Consider the following 20,411-nt stretch of genomic DNA (forward strand, 5'->3'; position numbering starts at 1 on the left):
CGGAGGTGCCGTGCGTCCTGTACTTGATCGGTTGGATCATGAAGACGTTCGACTACATCAACCGCGTTTCTTAATGCTTCTGCTTTCGGTCTATGAGGATACGTAGACATACTCTCTTGTCTTGTTTCTATGCATCCTTACGTAGATCTTGTGTGATCGTAGGATTTTTTTTTGAAATACTGCGTTCCCCAACAGGTGCTCCGGCTTATCCAGGATCAAACTGATATGCACAAACTTTCCCCACCTTGGGAAGGGCTGTAACGCCCCGGATGTAACATTCCATAATTGTAACTCCAACTCTTGCCATTTCCGGCTATGTTATATGTTATATCCTCTGTGGTTGGGTTTTGTCCTCGTTTTTTGCATTTTGTTCATGTCATGCATTTCATCTCATGTCATCATGTGCATATCATTTGCATTCGTGTTCGTCTCATGCAACCAGTCATTTTCCCCGTCGTCCGTTTCAGAATCAGACACTCACACATGCACCCGTTGCACCCCTCAAATCTCGTTTCGTGAGCGGGAGAAAAATGTTCTCGGAATGGGCTGAGAATTGTTGAGTGGCCTTGGAACATCACCGGTAGGCCGCCTGTCAAATTTTGTTCCATTTGGAGGTCGTTATGCCCCAACGGTTAACCGTGTAACCGTCGAAACCTGGCTCTTATACCAACTTGTAACGACCAAAATGCGGTTATGCCTCTAAGTCATGCCTCGACACATGGGAGATATAGCCGCATCTTGGGCGTTACAAGGGCCCTTCATGGTCAGGAAAAATCTGAACAACGGGTCATACTACCTTGTTGATGTTCGAGACCACAAGGACTCACACACATCGGAGGAGGAGACCCGCCGACCGTGGAATATTGCTCATGTTTGGCCTTACTACACCTAAGCCACCAGCTCTTGTGATGTACATATTTTGACAATGTATATATTATGATGAATATAATAAAGCCGGCATCCCTGATAATTCAGGGCCTCTGTTGTTTCCTTTCTGAGAATAATGAGTCTTTATTGTCACTTCATATGATCACTTGGGGGCTTCCTGCTCATTGAGCATAGCTATGACCACACTCTTGATCCGGCTTGTACGCCATAATTACCAAATATTTGGGGGCTTCCTGCTCATTGAGCATAGCTATGACTACCCTATTGATCCGGCTTGTATGTCTGGAATGAAATATTACTTGGGAGCTCTTTGTTAAATAGACAAGAGCTTTGATGACCCTTGTAGTAGGCTTGGAAGCCAGGTGTATTTACCTAAAAATCCGGGTTATCCTGCCTTTTTAAGTCCGCCATTCCGCTCAGGTAATCCTGGAATGACTCGCCGTACTCTTGACAATCAATCTTATACAGACCCTGAACTTGTCAAAGTTAAAATGACAATTGGTCATGTGAGGCCCGGCATACAAGGTTGACTGAAGGTTTAACTCAGTGGTTGTGCGACCCTTGAAAAGCACTTTACTTGAAGGCTTGGCAGCCTATGAAAGCCTTGTTTTGTTCTTTGATTTGTATTTGATTTGAACATTTTTTGAGATTCATTTCTTATGACATGTTAATACGTGGTTGAAAACCGATGAAGGCTATGTTGCCTTATGGTTTATATCTGAATCTTTCCGGCGGTTGTTAACCCAGCCTGGCTTTGGACTTTAAGTCGCTAGTGTATGATGATTTTATGTGCTTAGAGTGTTGTGCTCTAAGTTTAGGGATATTACCCCGTGCTGCATGTGGCATTGTAAGCCGGCAGTATAAACCAATTGAACATGGCGTTGTGCTCTCAATCTTTGGGTTGTAACCGTTACTACACAGGTATGATAAGCCAAGAGTGTGAGAAAATATCATAGGTATGATATTTTGTTATGATTATAGAAGGTTGTGATTAAACCGGCCCTGGTTATGGACTATTATAGTCACCAGTGGTTTTTATATGGGGTATCGTGACCCACCCTAGGGTAAACCGCCAGGGCACTTGTGATTTGTTTGTGTGCAGGAAAAATGATAAATCTAATCTGCATACTAGATGATATCATGAGCATAAGTGGCAGATCTTTAACTAACGGATCAACAGTGTTATGCAAACAAAACATGCACGATGGTACGACACATCAGAGTTTAACTAAGCCTATTACAAGGCATCCGATGGCCCAAAGATGATAAGTGTTTTTCAAAGTGGTATGATTAATGAAACAACTCATGACTCTTGGTGGGTTGAAGCCTCCAGATCATCCTGCGCCTCTTCCTCTTCTTCTTCTTCTTCTTCTTCTTCTTCTTCTTCAACTCCTTGATTATCCATCAGCTGGAAGTCAGGCGTAGCCCAGTTGATACTAGTCAACGCTCTAAACACAACTTCATCATCAATAAGGTTGGATGGATCAATGTCAGGAGGGAAGGTGTGCTTACGAATCTGCGAGATGAGACATGTCTCCTGATGAACCAGCGCCTTCACTTTCTTGTTCTCAGTGTCATAAGCCACTTGATATGTGGTTAGATTGGTTTCTCCAGCCAACTTACTTGCTAATGGACACATTTCTCTTGGTATTTGTGAAAAGTCATCAGCACTGAAGGCAGATCCATCCTCTTTGACACTTGGGCAACCATTGGCCAAATCTTCTGGATCCAGATCAGCTTGCCATGCCTTAGCCTGGCTTAAAGCAGTCAATGCGCCGGCTCTGGCAGATGCTCGCTTTAAATCATCAATCCTTTGGGGCTGCACTGATAACCTCTCCAATGTATCTTTGATGGGAGTGGGTGGAGATTTCTTGTGCATAGCAGCAACAATGGTACGTTGGGTGTTAGTTTATAGCGGTTCTACAAGAGTGTAGACAGCTTTAAGATGGATGCGCATATCTGAGCCCAACTTGGCGCTCCGAGAACCTGTATTAGTGAATTTATTGATAAGCCGGCAGATGTTTTAATATGTTTATTGAGATGCAAAGGAGTCATGCTTCATACTTACCAATGATGCCCGACGACATGTTATTGATCTGCTGCCTTAAACCGGACAACTTGTCAGTCACCGGCTTATGTGCGGTTTCAACATCCTCTGCTCTCTTCAATAGAGCCGCCTTTTTAGTCTCCCGGCCGTTCTTATCAGTGTTGAAATTTTGCTTAAGCCGCTCAATATTTTTTAAAGCAGTCTTCAGTTCTGACTTGGCCTTGGATGTCTCAGATTGCTGAGTTTTAATGTTGGCCTTCAGATCAGTGAGCTGCGAATCCTTCTCAATCAGTTTAGCCTGTGAAATAAGTAAACATGAAAGGTAATATGAGCATGATTATTTTTGAAGTCCCAAGCACAATACAAGTTTTGTCCTTGGCACTTGGGGGATAATGTCTATTGCTCTTAAGAACTTTTCGAAGTCACAAGCACAATACAAGTATTTTCCTTGGCACTTGGGGGCTAATGCCTATTGCTCTTTTCAATGACGAATTTATCCGATGACTCGGGTACAATGATATGATCCGGTTTACCAAGGTTACATATTGAAGTGTTGACTTATCAATGTTGGTAAGTCCCAGTTTAACTATGCTAGTTAATTCGACCCTTCGGGGCTACAGATATGAAGTTCGTTACTTATACTTAAAGTCCTGGCTTAACTTGATGATTTAATCCGGCCCTTGGGGGCTACTAATGATGATGTTCAGTTCTTTATGGCAATTGGAAAATCTACATCATATTCAATCATATCATATCCTATAGACATGGCGGCTAATAGAGATATAATTATGAAGAGAATGGTGATTGGATTACCTCATAGCATTCCTTCATTAAATTGACTAAGCCGGCTTCAAAATCACGGCTGGTGTATAGACGGTTCAAAAAACCAGAATGGATTTCTTGAGCACTGAATTGAGAGTAGTCTTCTAAGTCAACTTTCCATTTGCCTTTATCAGCAGCAGAAATTTCCTCTTTGGCGCTGTGCTTGGATAAAGCAGTGGGGTTACCCGGTGCGGTGTAACCAAGCCGTGTGATGGTGACATCACCAGCCTTATCTTCATTAGGCTTGATGGGGCTTGGTGGTTTAGAGATGACCGGCTCAACATCTATTTGATCCATGGTGACATCGTGTTCTTCTGGTGGCGGGTCATCAATGGTGGCTTTAGCAATTGGATGAGAGGTTTCTGGCTATTGTTTTTCCGGCTCAGAAGGATTTGAGTCATCAACCGGCTTGTTCAGTTTCGCCTTTTTGCTGGGTTTGGCCTGGACACCGAGAATAAGAAATACACAGATGCCAATGTTAGTCAGGTATGAAATTTCAAGTGATGAAATACACCCATGAAGTACACCCTTACCCCGACACGGTTTTGAAGGCTAGAATTTGAGTTCCAGTTGAGTTGCCGGAGGAGGAATGAGATGTGTCGAAAAAGACCCGCCATGGGATAAGATGAGTCAGAAATATTTGAAACCTCCGGTCGATGTTTGCGATGTGCTGGAGTGTTCGTCAAGCCGGAGGATAAAACTCTGCCACCGCTGTTCCGGGTTAAACGGCGTGCTTCATGTTGCAGCTTCTTCGTAAGAAAGTTGGGATCCAAGTAAACTAAAGGGTGAGAAAATCTTACTTTCCGACTTGCTTGTCGAGTTTTCTGTGGTGGCAGGGGTTCTGAGTCGGAGGAAAGGATAATTACCTCATCAACATCTGCACAGCTGGCTTCCGCGTCATCTTGATAATGGTCATTGTCAATAAGATGTACAAAAAATGAGCCAAGGGAATCAAGTTCTACCTCCGAGTCATCATCATCACCATCGTTCTCATCCAAGTTGAACAAATCGGCGGCGTTGGTTTTCTTTTTAGCAGCCTTTTTGATAGCCTTGCTCTTTGTCCGGGTCTTCTTTGGCTTATCCTGCAGCTTCTTGGTCCAGAAGGGTGAATCAACCTGTAAACATTGAATAAATATGAACAGGCAGTACAAGTGAAGATATGAGTCAAGTATGTGCTGGATTCAAAACTTACGGCTGGCGGCTTATTCAGAATGCAGAAAGGGGCCAATCCAACTTTACTACAATCTTTTAAGCTTTCATTTAACAAAGTCTTGGTCATGTTATTGATGTCTTCCTCGGTCATTTCAGTTTGACGGTGGCGCTGAGGATCTGTTAGCTCGCCAGTATACTCACACATTAAACCAGGCCGGATACTTAGAGGCAAGACTCTCCAGGCGACCCAGTAGCGGACTAGATCAATCCCGGTCAAACCATTGGCCATCAGAGCCCTGATCTTCGCAAAAACCGGCACATATTTTTTCCGTTCTGCTATGCTGATACGGTCCGGAAGATGATGTTTGTTACTAAGCCGGCTGGCGCGGTAACCCGACAGGGGATTTTCTCCTTCTCGTGAAGTATCTTGGCAATAAAACCAAGTCTGGTTCTAGTCTTTGGGGTGACTGGGAATGTTGGCAGCTGGGAAGGTGGCTTCTTTCTGGTGCTGTATAGATAAACCGCCTAGCTCCAGGCTAGGGCCATCCGTGAATTCGTTCTGCCGGTTCAAGTAGTAGAATTCCCTGAATAATTCTACGGTGGGCTCTTGTTGAAGGTACACCTCACATAAAACTTGGAAGTTGCACATGTTTGAGACAGAGTTTGGAACGATATCTTGTGGATGTAGCCTGAAGAAGTGCAACATATCTCGGAAGAATTTTGAGCCGGGAGGGCTAAAGCTCCGGTCCATGTGATCCATAAAAACCACTACTTCACCATGTTTAGGCTCAGGGCGAGTTTCATTACCCGGAACCCTCCAATGGATGACTTCTTTTTTGGCTAAGACACTAGTTTGTACATATTCTGTCAAGTCTTCCTCGGTGGCGCGGGAAACGACCAGTTCCAGGCGGTGACAATCTTGACTATCTTGAGAAAAAGGCATACAAGGCGAAGACATTACCGGTTTAAGATCATGCTAGGGCTATTGATTCAAAAGTAAAAGGCTATCACATTAAGACGGAAGATGAACATTTGAGGAGCAAAGGTATTCACATTGGCGTCATAAAAGTGGACTAATGGTACCTACCGGTTTAAGGATTCTGCTGTTAAGCCAGACAGAGTTTTAAAGAAATCATAAGAAAGCATGGTTAAACTGGAGGAATATCGCCGGGTCATGAAGATTATGAAGCATATAATTGATCATGGTTTATGATGTAAGCCGCCATGGCAGTTATGATACTTCAAATTTGACTAAGAGTTGGACGAACAAATTTTGCAAGATGGAGCAATAATTTCAGATCTACTACAGGTTAGAAAACCAATAAAGTTCTAAACCTAGGTTGGCGGCAGTGAAAATTTTGGGTGTTTCAGTGAGATCTTCTATGGAAAAATACTATTCCGATGATGAAAACGAATGCTAAACTACCACCGCAAAAGGTTCAGAACCTATTCAGATTGGAAGTTTCTCAAGTTGAGGAACACGAAGAACGGTGAAGAACACCGATAAACAAGGCGAGCCCTAATGCAAATCTGAAGTTGAGGAAGAGAAGCACTTACAGTTGCAGATGGACTGCGGTGGAATGCCAGCATTCTCTAGTCTGATCGGGTTGATGCAGCGGCCAGAGTTGTGCAGCGGTCGGAGGTCGCGATGGCGGAGCTCAGGCAAAAGAGGAGATGCAGAGGAAGATGAAAGAGATGAGGCAAGGGGGAAACGGAAAGAACCCCCGCCCCTATTTATAAGGGGGGAGATACAAGGCATATACGGGAATCGAGGGGGCCGAAGTCATCATATGGCCGTATAGACGCCTCGATTTTTGGGATGTACATTAAGATAAAGATCAATTAAGATGTGCTGGACCTCATGCGAAGTTAATGCGGAATGATGTCATGGTGGTTTAAGAAAATCCTGTGAACTGACGTCATGGTAGGTTACAAGTAAGGTTTACTAAACAAGGTGATACAAGATTTTTGATAAGTCAGGTATCGAAGATTGATGTGAACAAGTTCAGATCAACCTAGGGCCTAATGTTGGGGATATAACTACTAGGTATAAACCGCCCAAGAGGGCAGATCATATAAGCCTATGGATAGCCCAAGACCCAGAAGCGACTTGAGGCCCAGGAGGATGAACCGCCATGTATGTATAACTTGTATTGTAAGGCAATCATAGTTAGTCACCGAGCCGGACACGTTGTGTATGAGCTGGCCGGGACTCTATGAGCCGTCGGGCGTCAACCTGTGTGTACAAAGGGATGACCCGGCGGCGGTTTTAGGGCAAGAAACAAGAGCTCGAGAACTAGGTCAAGCGTATTCGCTCCCTGGTAATCAAAACCCAAGCAATACAATCCCAAACTGGAGTAGGCCTTTAACTTCACCGCAAGGGGATGAACCAGTATAAACTCTCAGTGTCCTTTGTCCCGTTTAACCCCTTTAAGCTAACCTAGTTGCGATGGCTCCACGACTAAGTCCTTCTGCTAGGACATCTGCCGTGACAATTCCAGGACAGCGTGTATCGCTATTTTCTAACCTTCACAAATGATTTGAGCAGATATGGGTATATCTACTTGATGAGACATAAGTCTGAAACATTTGAAAAGTTCAAAGAATTTCAGAGTGAAGTGGAAAATCATCGTAATAAGAAAATAAAGTTTCTATGATCTGATCGTGGAGGTGAATATTTGAGTTATGAGTTTGGTCTTCATTTGAAACAATGTGGAATAGTTTCGCAACTCACGCCACCTGGAACACCACAGTGTAATGGCGTGTTCGAACATCGTAACCGTACTTTATTAGATATGGTGTGATCTATGATGTCTCTTACTAATTTACCGCTATCGTTTTGGGGTTATGCTTTAGAGATGACTGCATTCACGTTAAATAGGGCACCATCTAAATCCGTCGAGACAACACCATATGAACTGTGGTTTGGCAAGAAACCCAAGTTGGCATTTCTTAAAGTTGGGGGATGCGATACTTATGTGAAAAAGCTTCAACCTGATAAGCTCGAACCCAAATCGGAGAAATGTGTCTTCATAGGATACCCAAAGGAAACTATTGGGTACACCTTCTATCACATATCCGAAGACAAGATATTCATTGCTAAGAATGGATCCTTTCTAGAGAAGGAGTTTCTCTCAAAAGAAGTGAGTGGGAGGAAAGTAGAACTTGATAAGGTGATTGTACCTTCTCCCTTATTGGAAAGTAGTTCTTCACATAAATATGTTCCAGTGATTCCTACACCAATTAGTGAGGAAGCTAATGATGATGATCTTGAAACTTCTGATCAAGTTACTACCGAACCTCGTAGGTCAACCAGAGTAAGGTCCGCACCAGAGTGGTACGGTAATCCTGTTCTGGAGGTCATGTTACTTGACCATGACGAACCTTCGAACTATGAGGAAGCGATGATGAGCCCATATTGTGCAAAGTGGCTTTAGGCCATGAAATCTGAGATGGTATCCATGTATGAGAACAAAGTGTGGACTTTGTTTGACTTGCCCGATGATCGGCAAGCAATAGAGAACAAATGGATCTTCAAGAAGAAGACTGACGTTGACGGTAATATTACTGTCTATAAAGCTCGACTTGTTGCGAAAGGTTTTTGACAAGTTCAAGGAGTTGACTATGATGAGACCTTCTCACCCGTTGCAATGCTTAAGTCTGTCCGAATCATGTTAGCAATTTCTACATTTTATGATTACGAAATTTGGCAAATGGATGTCAAAACTGCATTCCTTAATGGATATCTTAAAGAAGAGTTGTATATGATGCAACCAAAAGGTTTTGTCGATCCAAAAGGTGCTAACAAAGTGTGCAAGCTCCAGCGATCCATTTATGGACTGGTTCAAGTGAGGGAGTCCTAGATTAAGGGGTCCTCGGGCGTCCGACCTGTGTGACATGGGTCGGACTATTGGGCCATGAAGATACAAGATAGAAGACTTCCTCCCATGTCCGGATGTGACTCTCCTTTGTGTGGGAGGCAAGCTAGGTGTCCGGATGTATCATTTCCTTTCTCTATAACCGACTTTGTATAACCCTAGGCCATACCTCTAGGGTTTAGCCACAACGATCACGTGGTAGATCAACACTTGTAATCCTCATACTCATCAAGATCAAGCAAGAAGGACGTAGGGTATTACCTCCATCAAGAGGGCCTGAACCTAGCTAAAACATCGTGTCCCCTGCCTCCTTTTACCATTGACCTTAGATGCACAGTTCGGGACCCCCTACCCGAGATCCGCCAGTTTTGACACCGACATTGGTGCTTCCATTGAGAGTTCCACTGGGACGTCGAAGTTAGGGTTGATGGCTCGCCTCGTTATCAAAGACAGTATAACCTTTGGAGGAGCTCTGGCCTCAGGCCAAACCCTCCAGCTGGGCGGCTTTACCATGACTGCTTGTTCGGCCGTTAAGCCGACGATGACTTCTCAGGTCATCGAAAATCGCCTCCGTGTTGACTTCGAATACTCTAGATGGATGGATCCGGTGGAGTGGTCATCTTTAAACGAACTCCTAGATCGTGTCGCTGCCATGGGGGTCGCTACTGACTTTGATCAGATTGGGATTGAATCCGATCAGAGAGAAATCAAATCTCCACCGATCACCCATCAGATAGCGGTCGTAGAATAGCAAAACAATAATTCTTCCCCTATGCTGAAGAAGAACTATGTTCGGATCTCTGAGCTCGAAGAGCTGGATACTTGTCTGCGGAACGACACTCCAAGCCCTCTGAATCCGGAATCAGGCGTGGGGCCCGAAAAATCATTGGACATACCGAAAGCCGAACTAATAAGCTTGAAGCTTCTCAAACTCCGGACTCCAAATTGGGCCAGGGTTCGTATTTAAAGCCACCCACCCACCACATGCAATATTCATAAAGAAATTCCAGTCATCCGGATCTATGCGACCTCACGTGCATATGACAGCAAACTCAGGAAACAGTCCATCACTTTTGGGCCAGGTTCCTCCTTGTCAAAGACAAGATTAAAGATTGCCGCGACGAGGACGCGATTTCAGTATTCTGCAATAATTGCATGGACGAAGGAATCCTCAACGCCATCAACAGCCGTCGTATATTACACTTCACGGACTTGGCAACTATAGTACAGAAGTACTACGTAATGGAAATCACCTGGAAAACTCAGAAAGCTCGCTGGGAGCCACCGTTCTCCACCCAACCCCTCGGGCGAGCAAAACGGATGCACCCTCGCAGAGCACCCGAACCCATAGTAAAGAAAACTAAACCCATTACGGGACGCGAAGCCGTTCTGGAGGGATGGCTCGATAGGCCATGCAAAATACACACGACACCGGATACCGTACCAACCCACAGCCTTAGAGCATGTTGGATACTCCGGCAAGTGGCCAAAAGCGGTGAGGATATCCTCACCAAACACACCGCGGAGCAACTCCCCCCGGAATACGACGACCATAGAGTATTGATAGTCTTCAAGACTTTCGCTTCAAACAATCGACGCAAGAGGGCACTCCGCGACCTAGCCGAAGTCTGCCAAGTCGCAACAATAAATCCCTGGAACGACACGGCCATAACTTTCAACGCCAATGAGGAACCAAAAATCCGGTCAGTCCGGGCACCAGCCGCCTTGGTCCTCAACCCAATTGTGGATGGCTTTCGGCTCACTAAAGTGCTCATGGACAGCGACATCGGACTAAACCTCATCTACGAGGACACGCTGAATAAAATGGAAATAGATAGGAGCCGCATCGAGCATAGTAATACGACCTTCCAAAGGATCATTCTCAGCCGGGAGGCACGATGCACGGGGAAAATTATACTCAACGTGGTATTCAGCACGCCGGAGAACTATCGGTCTAAAGAGATAACCTTCCAAGTGGCCCCTTTCAACAGTGGATATCACACCCTGTTGGGGCGAGATGCATTCATGCGCTTTCAAGCTATACCTCATTACAGGTATATGAAGCTCAAGATGCCTGGGCCCAACGGTATTATCGCTCTTGCTAGTGATCTGGACATAGCCCTCCACGCCGAAAACAATATAGCATCCCTGGCCCTCGAGGCACTATCTGAGGTCCTCGCGGTCGAAGAGTTAACCGCACTACGCTCTACGGTGGATAGGGACCACTTAATCCTTGATAAGCGTCCCAAATCCACCTCCTTCAAACTAGCAGACGAAATAGTCAAATTTGATGTCCACCCGACGGACCCCAAGAAGATAGCTTCCATCGGGGCACAGCTGGACCCAACGGTTAACGCCGCACTACGAACGTTCCTGCGTGAGAACTGGGACATATTCGCCTGGCACCCTTCTGATATGCCAGGAATCCCACACAGGCTGGCCAAACACAGCCTCAATATATTGAAGGGATATAAGCCGGTCAAGTAAACACTGCGGCGCTTTTCTGAACCTAAATGACAAGCCACGGGGGAGGAGCTAGCCAATTTAATCGAGGCCGGATTCATCAGAGAGATAAAACACCCGGACTGGCAAGCAGACCTGGTGATGGTGCCAAAGAAGGACAAATCCTGGCGCCTGCGCGTTGATTTCAAAGACCTCAATAAGGCTTGCCCTAAGGATCCCTTCCCCCTCCCCCACATCAATCAGATTATTGATGCTACTGCAAGGCATGACTCACTGTATTTCCTCGACGCATACTCCAGATACCATCAAATCAAAATGAAGGAGTCTGATCAAGCCGCAATGGCATGCATCACCCCACACGGGCATTTCTGCTTCAACACTATGCCCTTTGGGCTTAAAAACACGGTGCCACCTACCAACGCATGATTCAAACATGCCTGGAGAAACAAATCGGCAAGACAGTTGAAGCATATGTGGATGACATCGTCATCAAGACTAAGCACGTTGAGTCGTTAATAGTCGACCTGCGTCTCACATTCGACAACCTCTGGACATATGACATCAAGCTCAATCCGAAAAAGTATGTTTTCGGTGTCCCCGCCGGAAAACTGCTTCACTTCATCGTTTCCAATAGAGGAATTGAGGCAAATCCAGCCAAAATCCAAGCTTTATCACAATTGGCTACACCAACAGACCTTAAACAGGTGCAAAAACTAGTCGGATGCATGGCAGCTTGTAACGCCCGCATGATTAGGCTACAGTAAATCTCTGCTAAATATGCCACGTCACGTGGACCACTGTTTAATCTCGCGTTGGTTCGAAACTTTTCAAAAGTCAAAATTCAAAATATGTCAAACAACAATTTTTTTCAAACTTTAAAACTAAAATGTTCGGAGTGTGCCAATTAATGTTTAGGTATTTAAGGTGAAGGAAACACACTTTTACATAATGCATAAATATTTTTAACGGAATTAAAACATGAAAGGAAAATAAATAAAAGAAAAGTAACAAAATAGAAAACAAAAGAAACCCCCCCTCGGCTCCCCATGGGCCTCGGCCCATGCTACCCAACCAGCCCGGCAGCCCAGCCGACGCCGCACTCCTCTCCTTATCCCCACCCGGTTAGGATAACCCTAACCCAACGCCCCACTTCCCCCCACTCGCTCTCCCCCTCCCCCTCCCCCGATCTGGATCGAGGGAACGAAACCCCCCGACGCCGTATCCTTCGCCTCGTCGCCGTGCGCCGTCACCGCCGCCCGAGGACCTCGCCGAGCCTTCCCCGCCGGACTGCCTCCCCGTCAATCTCGTCCCCGTCATCCTTCCCGCGCCCTGGTGCCATTTTCCCAATTGGCCCCGTGAGCTTCCCCCTCCCTCCTCTCTCTGCAGTGTCGTGCTCCCGCTCCGCCGTGGCCACGCCCTCTCCCCAGCTCCTCCCTAGTCCCGCAGCTCCACGCCGGCGCGCCGCCCGCGCCGTGCTTGCGGCCACCACGGCTTCGGCCGCGCCCGCTCGACCGCACACACGCCCGCGTATCGCGACCTCTCCCTGCTCCCGCACTCAGCCTTGTCCTGCACTCGCACACGTGCGTCGTGCTCTGGGCCGAGCCCCGTGCGTCCCGCCGCGCCTCATGCTCCTGGCCGCGCCTGCCCGCGCCGAAGCGCGCGCGCGCTCGTGCGCCCGGACCGTGGCTCGCGCCGCGCCCGAGGTGGCCTCGTGCGTCGCATGCTCCGCGCCACCGCGCCCCCGGGCTCTCCTGCCACGGCCCTTGCTCGCCACTTCGTTATCGTCCCGCCGCATCTGTTACCTCCCAGCAGCGGCGCTCCACCACACCCGCCCACGCGCCGCTAGCCGCCCGCGCCCCCTTCTACTTCCTGCGGCTGCACCTGAGCTACCGCGCTGCCCCCTCTTCTCGCCGCTACTGGGCAGCTTTTGCTGGCCCGTGCGTCGCTAGTGGTGCCCTGTTGCCCTCCCGCCGGCGTCCCCCTCCGACGACCGCCCGGCTTTGCTGGCCTCGTTCGCCGCGGCGCCCCTGGGCGTGCGCCCGAAACTCGTCACCCGCACTAGCACCCGCTATGGCCCCTGGGGCCAATGACAAGGGGGCCCCGCCCAGAATGTTTTTATGTAATAATAATAATAAATAAATAAATGAATTAATAAAATTATTAATTAATTAATCATGTTTAAATTAATCTAATTAACTAGTTAGTTTAATTAAACAACAATTAGTTTAGCTAAATCCTAATTAACCTAAACAGAGTATGACAGGTGGGTCCCGCATGACAGTTTGACCCAGTCAACGCCCTGTTGACTGCTGACGTCATGATGACATCGGCATACACTATTCTGGATAATGTTGAATTAAAATAATTAAATAAATCCTAAAAATGATTTAAATCTTTTAAAATTAATATAAAATAAACCGTAGCTCGGGTGGGAAAACTTTGTACATGAACGTTGCTTAGAACGACGAGACGAATCCAGATACGCAACCCGTTTGTCCACCACGCATCCCTAGCATATCAAACACGCAACTTTCCCCCTCCGTTTCATCTGTCCGAAAACGTGAAACATCGGGAATACTTTCCCGGATGTTTTCCCCCTTCGCCGGTATCATCTCCTACCATGTTAGGGCACACCTAGCAACGCTCATTGTCATGTCATGCATCGATATGCATTTGTTTGCATTTTATTCACTGTTTCTTCCCCCTCTTCTCTCCGGTAGACTACGAGACTGACGCCGCTACTGGTGCCCCGATCGACTACGCTGTTGATGACCCCTACTTGCCAGAGCAACCAGGCAAGCCCCCCTTGATCACCAGATATCGCCTATTCTTCTCTCTACTGCTTGCATTAGAGTAGTGTAGCATGTTACTGCTTTCCGTTAATCCTATTCTGATGCATAGCTTGTCTTTGTTGCTACAGTTGTTGATACCTTACCTGCAATCCTAAATGCTTAGTATAGTATGCTAGTTTATCATTAGTGGCCCTACATTCTTGTCAGTCTGCCATGCTATACTATCGGGCCGTGATCACGTCGGGTGTTGATCACGGGTATATACTTAAATATTACACATGATACATGTTGTGACTAAAGTCGGGGCGGCTCATTGAGTACCCGCGGTTGATTCACGAATTGGGGGCAGAAAGGACATACTTTCCCGACGGCCCTCTGTGTGGATCTTTGTGGCGGAGCGACAGGGCAAGTTGAGACCACCCAGGGGAGGGGTGGGCCTGGCCCTGGTCGGCGTTCGCGGTTACTTCAAAATAACATGCTTAACGAGATCTTGGTATTTGATCTGAGTCTGGACACTGGCCTATATGCACTAACCAACTACACGGGAACAGTTATGGGCACTCAACGTCGTGGTATTAGCCGAAGCCTTCTTGACTTCAGCGACTGAGCGGCGCACGCCGGGTTGGACCGCGTAACACAACTTCCTTTGTAATGGAGGTTGCTAGGTCTACTCACCGGCCGCATACGCAAGGTGCAGGTGTGTAATGGGCGATGGGCCCAGACCCCTGCGCCATAGGATTTAGACCAGCGTGCTGACCTTTTTGTTGTTCCTAGGTAGGGCTACGATGTGTTGATCTTCCGAGGCCGGGCATGATCCAGGAAGGTGTGTCCGGCCAAAGGCGATCGAGCATGTTGGGAAATGTGGTGCACCCCTGCAGGGAAGTTGATCTATTCGAATAGTCGTGTCCCTCGGTAAAAGGATGACCCGGAGTTGTACCCTGACCTTTTGACAACTAGAACAGGATACTTAATAAAACACACCCTTTCAAGTGCCAGATACAACCCGGTGATCGCTCTCCAACAGGGCGACGAGGGAAGGATCGCCGGGTAGGATTATGCTACATGATGCTACTTGGTGAACTTACCATCTACTCTCTTCTACATGCTGCAAGATGGAGGCGTCCAGAAGCATAGTCTTCACAGGACTAGCTATCCCACTCTTATTCTAGCATTCTATAGTTCAGTCCACATATACTACCCCCTTTCATTGATACCATTGCATATGTAGTGTAGCTCCTTGCTTGGGAGTACTTTGGATGAGTACTCATGGTTGCTTTGCTCCCCCCTTTCCCCCTTTCTATACCCGATTCTTGCGACCAGACGAAGGAGTCTAGGAGCCAAACCCCACCATCGACGACGACTCCTACTACACTGGAGGTGCCTACTACTACGTGCAGGCCGCTGACGACGACTAGGAGTAGTTAGGAGGTCCCAGGTAGGAGGCTTGCGCCTCTTTCAATCTATATCCCAGTTTGTGCTAGCCTTCTTAAGACAAACTTGTTTAACTTATGTCTGTACTCAGATATTGATGCTTGTATGACTTCTTTTATTTGTAGAGTTGTGTTGTGATATCTTCTCGTGCGTCCCTGATCTTGATCGTACTCGTTTGCATGTATGATTAGTGGACGGTCAAATCGGGGGCGTCACACAGCTTTAAGCCGCTTTATCTCCAGACTAGGAGAAAAAGCATTGCCACTTTATCGCCTTCTCCGACGTACCGACCACTTCGAGTGGACGGAAGCGGCAACGGCCGGGCTGGAGGAAATAAAGGCTCTTTTAGCGAGCAATCGAATCCTGGCCTCGCCAAACGTCGGCGAACCGATGTTATTATACATCTCTGCAACACACCAGGTGGTGAGCGCAGTGCTTGTCGTTGAGCGAGAGGAGGACAGACGCGAGTTCCCACTTCAGAAACCGTATACTACTTTTCCACTGTCCTCACACCACGCAAATCCCTGTATCCTCATTACCAAAAGATAGCAAGATAGCATATGCGGTCTGTTGGGGAATGCAGTAATTTCAAAAAAATTCCTACGCACATGCAAGATCATGGTGATGCGTAGCAACGAGAGGGGAGAGTATCATCCACGTACCCTTGTAGACCGAAAGCGGAAGCGTTGTTACAATGCGGTTGATGTAGTCGTACGTCTTCACGATCGACCGATCCTAGTACCGAACATACGGCACCTCCACGATCTGCACAAGTTCAGCTCGGTGACGTCCCACGAACTCACAATCCAGTAGAGCTTCCAGGGAGAGTTCCGTCAGCACGACGGCATGATAACAGTGTTGATGAAGCTACCAACGCAGGGCTTCGCCTAAGCACCTCTACGATAAGGCCCAATAAGGCCCATATATTCCCCGGCGAATTCCAGTAACTCTCCGGTACTCCAAAAAATACCCGAATCACTCGGAACCTTTCTGATGTCCGAATATAGTCGTCCAATATATCGATCTTTATGTCTCAACCATTTCGAGACTCCTCATCATGTCTCTGATCTCATCTAGGACTCTGAACTACCTTCGGTACATCAAGACACATAAACTCATAATATCGATCGTCATCGAACGTTAACCGTGCGGACCCTACGGGTTTGATAACTATGTAGACATGACCGAGACACGTCTCTGGTCAATAACCAATAGCGGAACCTGGATGCTCATATTGGTTCCTACATATTGTACAAAGATCTTTATCGGTCAAACCACATAACGGTATACATTGTTCCCTTTGTCATCGGTATGTTACTTGCCCGAGATTCTATCGTCGGTATCTCAATACCTAGTTCAATATCATTACCAGCAAGTCTCTTTACTCATTCCGTAATTCTACATCCATTAGCTACATTGCTTGCAAGGCTTATTCTGATGTACATTACTGAGAGGGCCCAGAGATACCTCTCCGACAATCGGAGTGACAAATCCTAATCTTGATCCATGCCAACTCAACAAACACCATCAGAGACACCTGTAGAGCACCTTTACAATCACCCAGTTACGTTGTGATGTTTGGTAGCACACAAAGTGTTCCTCCGGTATTCGGGAGTTGCATGATCTCATAGTCATAGGAACATGTATAGCTATGAAGAAAGCAATAGCAATAAACTAAACGATCATCGTGCTAAGCTAACAGATGGGTCAAGTCAATCGCATCATTCTCTAATGATGTGATCCTGTTAATCAAATGACAACTCATGTCTATGGTTAGGAAACATAACCATCATTGATTGAACGAGCTAGTTAAGTAGGCAAACTAGTGACACTCTGTTTGTCTATGTATTCACACATGTACTAAGTTTCCTCTTAATACAATTCTAGCATAAATAATAATCATTTATCATGATATAAGGAAATATAAATAACAACTTTATTATTGCCTCTAGGGCATATTTGCTTCAGTTCCCACTTGCACTAGAGTCAATAATCTAGTTCATATCGTCATGTGATTTAACACCAATAGTTCACATATTTATGTGATTAGTTCACATCTCCATGTGACTAACACCCAAAGGGTTTACTAGAGTCAATAATCTAGTTCACATCGCTATGTGATTAACACCCAAAGAGTGATCATGTTTTGCTTGTGAGAGAAATTTAGTCAACGGGTCTGCCACATTCAGAGCCGTATGTATTTTGCAAATTTTCTATGTCTACAATGCTTTGCACGGAGCTACTCTAGCTAATTGCTCCCACTTTCGATATGTATCTAGATCGAGACTTAGAGTCATCCAAATCGGTGTCAAAGCTTGCATCGACGTAACTCTTTATGACAAACTCTTTGTCACCTCCATAACCGAGAAACATTTCCTTATTCCACTAAGGATATTTTTGACCGCTGTCCAGTGATCCACAATATTTTTGACTATTGTACCCTCTTGCCAAACTTCTGGTGAGGTACACAATAGGTCTGGTACATAGCATAGCATACTTTATAGAACCTATGACTAAGGCATAGGGAATGATTTTTCATTCTCTTTCTATTTTCTGCCGTGGTCGGGTTTTGAGTCTTTACTCAACTTCACACCTTTGCATCATAGGAAATGACTCCTTCTTTGACGGTTCCATCTTGAACTAATTCAAAATCTTGTTAAGGTATATCTCATTGAAAATATTATCAAGCGTTTTGATCTATCTTTATAGATCTTGATGCTCAATATGTAAGCAGATTCACCGAGGTCTTTTTTTTGAAAAACTCCTTTCAAATACTCATTTATGCTTTCCAGAAAATTCTACATAATTTCCGATCAACAATATGTTATTCACATATACTTATCAGAAAGGTTTTAGTGCTCCCACTCACTTTCTTGTAAATACATGCTTCACCGCAAGTCTGTATAAAATGATATGCTTCGATCAACTCATCAAAGCGTATATTCCAACTCTGAGATGCTTGCACCAGTCCATAGATGGATCGCTGGAGCTTGCACACTTTGTTAGCACTATTAGGATCGACAAAACCTTCTGGTTGCATCATATACAACTCTTCTTAAATCCACTAAGGAATGCAGTTTTGTTATCCATTTGCCAGATTTCACAAATTCGGCAAATGCTAACATGATTCGGACAGACTTAAGCATCGATACGAGTGAGAAAATCTCATTGTAGTCAACACCTTGATCTTGTCAAAAACCTTTTTCGACAATTCGAGCTTTGTAGATAGTAACACTACTATCAGCGTATGTCTTCCTCTTGAAGATCAGTTTTTCTCAATGGCTTGCCGATCATCGGGCAAGTCAACCAAAGTCCACACTTTGTTCTCGTACATGGATCCCATCTCAGATTTCACGGCCTCAAGCCATTTCACGGAATCTGGGCTCACCATTGCTTCCTCATAGTTCATAGGTTCATCATGGTCTAGTAACATGACTTCCAGAACAGGATTACCGTACCACTCTGGTGCGGACCGTACTCTGGTTGACCTACGAGGTTCGGTAGTAACTTGATCTGAGGTTTCATGATCATCATCATTAGCTTCCCCACTAATTGGTGTAGGAATCACTGGAACTGATTTCTTTGATGAACTACTTTCCAATTCGGGAGAAGGTACAATTACCTTATCAAGTTCTACTTTCCTCCCACTCACTTCTTTCGAGAGAAACTCCTTCTCAGAAAGGATCCATTCTTAGCAACAAAATATCTTGCCTTCAGATCTGTGTTAGAAGGTGTACCCAACAGTTTCATTTGGGTATCCTATGAAGGCGCACTACTCCGATTTGGGTTCGAGCTTATCAATTTGAAATTTTTTCTCATAAGCATCGCAACCCCAAACTTTAAGAAATGACAACTTTGGTTTCATGCCAAACCATAGTTCATACGGTGTCATCTCAACGAATTTAAATGGTGCCCTATTTAACGTGAATGCAACTATCTCTAATGCATAACCCCAAAATGATAGCGGTAAATCAGTAAGAGACATCACAGATTGCACCATATCTATTAAAGTGCGATTACAACATTTGGACGCACCATTACGTTGTGGTGTTCCAGGTGGCGTGAGTTGCGAAACTATTCCACATTGTTTCAAATGAAGACCAAACTCGCAACTAAAATATTCTCCTCCACGATCAGATCGTAGAAACTTTATTTTCTTGTTACGATGATTTTGCACTTCACTCTAAAATTCTTTGAACTTTTCAAATGTTTCAGACTTATGTTTCATCAAGTAGATATACCCATATCTGCTCAAATCATCTGTGAAGGTCAGGAAATAACGATACCCGCCGCGAGCCTCAACACTCATCGGACCGCATACATCAATATGTATTATTTCCAATAAGTCAGTTGCTCGCTCCATTGTTCTGGAGAACGGAGTCTTAGTCGTCTTGCCCATGAGGCATGGTTCACAAACATCAAGTGATGCATAATCAAGTGATTCCAAAAGCCCATCAGTATGGAGTTTCTTCATGCGCTTTACACCAATATGACCTAAATGGTAGTGCCACAAATAAGTTGCACTATCATCATTAACTTTGCATCTTTTGGCTTCAATATTATAAATATGTGTATCACTACGATAAAGATTCAATAAACCATTCACCTTGGGTGTATGACCACAGAAGGTTTTATTCATGTAAACAGAATAACAATTGTTCTTTGACTTAAATGAATAATCATATTGCCATAAACATGATCCAATCATCTTATGCTCAAGGCAAACACCAAATAACATTTATTTTAGGTTCAACACTACTATCGAAGGTAAAGGGAGTGTGTGATGGTGATCTTATCAACCTTGGAATTACTTCCAACACACATCGTCACCTCGCCCTCAACTAGTCTTTGTTTATTTTGCAACTCCTGTTTCGAGTTACTATTTTTAGCAACCGAACTAGTATCAAATACCGAGGGGTTTGCTATAAACACTAGTAC

This window comes from Triticum aestivum, chromosome 2A (assembly GCF_018294505.1).
Source record: "Triticum aestivum cultivar Chinese Spring chromosome 2A, IWGSC CS RefSeq v2.1, whole genome shotgun sequence".
Classification (NCBI taxonomy): domain Eukaryota; kingdom Viridiplantae; phylum Streptophyta; class Magnoliopsida; order Poales; family Poaceae; genus Triticum; species Triticum aestivum.